Consider the following 6,152-nt stretch of genomic DNA (forward strand, 5'->3'; position numbering starts at 1 on the left):
CAAAGAAGTTAGGAACTCAATGGGAACTTAAGGCCTCTATTATTCAGTGTCTGGTTTTCTAGAAAAAGATGAGAAACTTAGCCCTAGAAGTTGTACTGATAATTTGTTTAAGGACTTGAACTTAGAAAACACATTTTTTTACTTTTAAATATGCTCCAAGAAAATCATTCTTACACATATTCCTGTATACCATAATAACATATTCACACTGGGTATACTATGTTCTTTTATTTTTAGGTCAGCCTTGCAAGACTCATCACTTTCTACTCTGTCAAACTGTTTTACCCATAACACTAGTGATTGGTGACACTCCCTTCCTTCCTTCCTATCTTTCTTCCTTCTTTCCTTCCTTCCCTCCACATTAATATCTTAATTCCTTCCTCCCTTTCAAAGCTTTCCCTAAATCTGTAAAGCTGCTTTACCAGAGCAAAGTCATATTTTCTTCTAACTCAATGTGATGCAAATTCCAACCAAATTTTGCAACTAGATTATTTGATAATTTTTAAAATATAAGCACTCTATCAAACTCATCTATTATTAAAGTTAATTCAAGTCAAAACCTTGAATTTCATAACTTTTCCACTGTCCATACATTAGCCATGATGTTGAAATTTTAGTAACAAGAGTTCAGTTATATATATTGGTAGACCTCTTTTACTTTAGACCTTTTATCTGTTCTGTCTAGATGTTGATATGGAATTTTAAAGTGGAATATTAACATTAAATACCAAGAAGTTGGTATAGGGAGGTCAAATGATGACTCACAAGCCAACAGAGGTTCTTTACTGAGATTGGCCCCTCACTACATTATTTCCTGTCCCCACAAGATGGCAGCCATGCTTGTTGTAGATTTAATCAGCTTACTTTTTGAAATGTCTCAATACTTAACAGTTTACCAGAGTATAATTAACCCATATTAATCAAATTACTATATTTAAGTAAACTTGATACTTTAAGTGACCTTTTTTTGGTAACTTGATTTTCTGAAGTTTTATTTCTTCTATAGCTTACAAAGATAGTAAATATCTATTATCATGCTCTTATCTCTGCTTTATTCATGCCTTCTGAAATTTTATCAGTTACTTCAGAATTAAACATCAATAGGATGATCTTTAATAATATGACAGTCAATCCTATGATAGGGATAATTAGAACACTGTGATATAGCATTCAAATTTTTGCTGTAAATGTTAAAGTTTTAAAATGAGGTTTATTTAGCTATATCTTTTTTTCTACAGAAAAAATATTTTATACGTCTTGAGTTAAGAAATTTCACTTGGCCATGGAAGATGGAAATTGTCTATGAATTATCTGATTGATCCTTCTGGTGTGGCGTATCATTTGAAACAAATGTCTAACAAATAGGTCAAATGCAAAAAGAAATGCATGATGTCAACTATAATAAATATCAATTACCTGACCCTTTAAAATCATATTTTTTATTTTCCCATGGTTAACCATTTTAATTCTGAAATTAACTGTTTCTTTTGAAACTATTTCTTGGGCACAGAAGTAGCTAAGATACAAAATATGTTTGTGCAATACGCTGCAGATAGAAAAGTGTACATTTTAGCCTAAAATATATTTTATAGCAGATATCATGGGCAAAACTTTAAATAGAGAAACAAAAGTTTGGTCAATAGTTAGTCATTTACACACACATAGTGGCTTTACAGGCTTTACTTCAAAGTAGTGTTTACATTTTAAACATTTCATTTCACTTCTTACTGGTAGAGTACGTAATCAGTATAGTCAGATATAATAAATCCATTATTCCTTGTTGGTCCTGTAAATTGATGGTGAATCCAAATATTTAATTAATTATGAATAAATAAATTGTCTTATAAGTGAAATGATAAAAAATTTTAAATATTGTGGAGTATAATTCAGGCAGCATAAGATGAGTATATTGACTCATTGCAGAATAAACATATTACTGAGGTATCAAAGTAGTCTATTAGTAAGATCATTTCACCTATTTACCAGTCCCATCATTTACAACACAAATAGTGGTTATCTCTTGGTATAAAAATTACCAAAGATATTTTGAAAGGGTTCTTTGGGATATGACATAAAAAATTATCTCAGCAACAGAAGCCCAAACATGATTCTGCCCCAATTTAACTTGACTTATTCCCAATTTAACTTGACTTATTCACAGTATTGGAGAAGGCAACAGCACCCCACTCCAGTACTCTTGCCTGGAAAATCCCATGGATGCAAGAGCCTGGTAGGCTGCAGTCCATGGGGTCGCTAAGAGTCGGGCACGACTGAGCGACTTCCCTTTCACTTTTCACTTTCATGCATTGGAGAAGGAAATGGCAACCCACTCCACTGTTCTTGCCTAGAGAATCCCAGGGACGGGGGAGCCTGGTGGACTTCCCTTTATGGGGTCGCACAGAGTTGGACACGACTGTAGTGACTTAGCAGCAGCATTCACAGTATGGTTGATATGACTAAAGAGAATGCAAGGGGAATAAAATTAAATTTTGTATTAAATATGATAGAATTCATCTAAAGTTTGCTAATATAAAATGAGGCATATTGTCAACACTTTGTTTCTTTTTTTTTTTTTTTTTACAATATACTGATTTATCACTTTGTAAGAAATTTCATCAAGATAGAACTGGAACATAAAGAATTAAACACAATATTAAGGTCATAAAAATGAAGCAATCTTACAAAAAATTCAATGCCTACAAAGTTAGAAATATCTGAACTAGCATATCTTACATTGTGTACTAGGGAATTCTTTGTTCTATTGGTGGGGAATGAGATTTACTGACCACATAAGACTAAAACTACTAAGTAGATATTTTTTAGATATCTAGAGTATACATTAACATATTAAAAACATGAGGTTTCTAGGTAAAAAATTATTAACTTTTACTTATCCCAGACTATCTCACACTTATATAACTGTTTATTTCCCCCTTTTATGCACAGAATGAACATTCCTTGTTGTACTGTTATATTATTTTTCAAAAATAATTTTTTGGTTTTTTTCTCCTCTGTTTGTGGATGGCTATATTAGCCAGATTGTAGATTTGTAGTTTGGTTTATCCCTACCTACATATCTGGGGAGTGATTCTGTTTTGTGCTATAATAGGAATTTCCAGTGTCTATTTTGAACTTCTACGATGAAGGAAAATATATCCCTCAACAACAAACATATTTTATTTTTAAAATGTTTCATAGATTTCCATTTCTGCTTAGGATGTACAAAGCCAAAGGAGAACATTGCTCTCATCCTAAAAATAAGAAAATATTGGATAATCTATAAAAATATAGATGAACTAGAGATCAAATTGCCAACATTCATTGAATCGCCAAAAAAAGCAAGAGAGTTCCAGAAAAACATCTACTTCTGCTTTATTGACTACGCCAAAGCCTTTGACTGTGTGGATCACATTAAACTGTGGAAAATTCTTAAAGAATGGGGATATCAGACCACATGACCTGCCTCCTAGGAAATCTGTATTCAGGTCAAGAAGCAAGTTAGAACTGGACATGGAAAAAAAGGTTGGTTTCAAATCAGGAAAGGAGTATGTCAAGTCTCTGTATATTGTCACCCTGCTTATTGAACTTAAATGCAGAGTACAACATGCGAAATGCCGGGCTGGATGAAGCATAAGCTGGAATCAAGATTGCCGGGAGAAATTTCAACAACCTCAGATACGCAGATGACACCACTCGTATAACAGAAAGCAAAGAACTAAAGAGCCTCTTGATGAAAGTGAAAGAGGAGTGTGAAAAAATTGGCTTAAAATTCAACATTCAGAAAACTAAGATCATGGCATCTGATCCCATCACTTCATGGCAAATAGATGAGGAGATGATTGAAACAGTGACAGACTTTATTTTCTTGGGCTCCAAAATCACTGCAGATGTTGACTACAGCCATAAAATTAAAATATGCTTTCTCTCTGGAAGAAAAGCTATGACCAACCTAGACAGCATATTAAAAAGCAGAGACATTACTTTGCCAACAAAGGTCTCTACAGTTAAAGCTATGATTTTTCCAGTGGTCATGTATGGATGTGAGAGTTGGACTATAAAGAAAGCTGAGTGCTGAAGAATTGATGCTTTTGAATGGTGGTGTTGGAGAAGACTCTTGAGAGTCTCTTGGACTGCAAGGAGATGACACCAGTCAATCCTAAAGGAAATCAATCCTGAATATTCATTGGAAGGACTGATGCTGAAGCTAAAACTCCAATACTTTGACCACCTGATGCGAAGAGCTGACTCATTGGAAAAGATCCTGATGCTCAGAAAGATTGAATGCGGAATTAGAAGGGGATGACAGAGGATGAGATGGTTGGATGGCATCACCGACTTGATGGACATGAGTTTGAGTAAGCTCTGGGAGTTAGTAATGGACAAGGAGCCTGGCGTGCTGCAGTCCATGGGGTAGCAAAGAGTCGGACATGAATGAGCACTGAACTGATAAAAGTATAACTTTCCTTGAACCCATCAGAGATTGAGGCAGTCAGACAGCAAAGTAAACTAAGCTCCAAAAAGTGGCGAGCTCCTCTAATGTAAGACAGGACACAAACTTTCTTCACTTTGGCAGAGCACAGAGGAAATATTTGGTGTAGCAGGTGTGAAAGTGAAGTCTCTCAGCCCTGTCTGACTCTTTGTGACCCATTGACTGTAGTCTATCAGACTCCTCCATCCATGGGATTTTCCAGGCAAGAATATTGGAGTGCGTTGCCGATTTCTTCTGCAGGATATCTTCCCGACCCAGGGATTGAACCCGGCTCAGAGGCTTTACCATCTGAGGCACCAGGCAAGTCCAAAAAAAGAAATGGAACACTTCATGAATTTGCATGACATCCCTGCTCAGGGGCCATGCTAATCTTCTCTGTATCATTCCAATTTTAGTATATGTGCTCCAGAAGCGAGCATTGCAGGTAAGAAGAAATCATCAAAAATTTTAATGAAATCCTAAAGGATGAATTTGAAGCAGCATAAAAGTTTAGAATAACTGGGGGCATCAGACACAGGCAGTGTGCACTCACTCATAAGCTCTTTTCTACGAATCTATATAAGGGCTCATGGAAAGGAATGAGAGCAGGGCAGGAAACCAGAAATACCCCCATAACTGCTGCAGGCATAGTGAAGGCAGAATAGTCTCAAGATATGGTGCATTTGCATGGGCTCTTCTCATTAGGAAGAAAAATGCTTTATACTGCTGAGGACGGGACAGCAAACTGTCTTTTAACCAGGGACCAGGCAAAGATCCAATGTTTGTGTAGAAGCAAATCTCATCAGCTTCTGGGGAAGAGTTAAGAGCTTTGCTTTCTGACCTCAGAAATCAAGAAAAGATCACTGCTTCTGGGAAAGTGATAGAATTAAAAATGTCTGCCACTAGGGTTTGGACTACAAAGACTTTATGAGTCACAATCCTGTGCTGTATAAAGCAGAGATGTGCTATTGCTGGGAGAAAGGAGGAGCAAAATTATCTCATCTGTTTAATAACCTCTACAAATACAAGTGTAAATATGACTGTCACTGAGATGAGAGAAACAAGAATAATTCCACAACCCCCTTCCTGATCCTCAGGGGCACAGATACTGTCTACAACTGAGCTTTCATCAGATAAACCAAAAATCCACTCCCTGCCCCTACCATGAGTCCAGAACTGAGTAATAGCAATAGATGATTACCACTCGTAAAGAGAAAAGACCCATTGTTTTGCAGTCATTAAACACATTCTGAAAGCTGAGGTTAAAGCAGAAAAACTGATAAAAAAGTTCTAGCACCGTGGGTCTCACACCAAGCACATGATTTAGACAATCCCTCACTGAAGAACTTGAAGGGCAACAATGTTAGCAACAAAACCCAAACCCAACTGAATCATTTACTACCATTGTAACAGAAAAAGAATTGTGTTCATCTCCAGCTATAAATACTCTTGATCTCAGACTCTACTGTTCTTCAGTTGACATTGTTCAGTATACATTCTAAAATTATACGGCAAAGTACTGTAATAAGAAAGCCATTTTCCAGAGATAAATCACTCAACAGCAGCAGATTGAGCAGTTATCAAAATGTTTAAATTATCAGTCAAGGGCTTTATAAAAACTATGCTTTAATTAAAGGATGTGGTGGTAAAAGTGAAGAACATCCATGAACAGATGAAAAACTTC

The 6,152-nt window shown here is 35.9% G+C and overlaps 1 non-coding gene across 1 annotated transcript; it reads right to left on the reverse strand.

Moving 5' to 3' along the window:
- Positions 1-4,801: 4,801 nt before the first annotated feature.
- On the reverse strand, positions 4,802-4,908 carry LOC113894849. Its single transcript, XR_003511687.1, has one exon. It is a non-coding gene; the product is annotated as a U6 spliceosomal RNA (small nuclear RNA).
- Between the last annotated feature and the right edge of the window lie 1,244 nt (positions 4,909-6,152).

Source organism: Bos indicus x Bos taurus, chromosome 6 (genome assembly GCF_003369695.1).
Source record: "Bos indicus x Bos taurus breed Angus x Brahman F1 hybrid chromosome 6, Bos_hybrid_MaternalHap_v2.0, whole genome shotgun sequence".
NCBI lineage: Eukaryota > Metazoa > Chordata > Mammalia > Artiodactyla > Bovidae > Bos > Bos indicus x Bos taurus.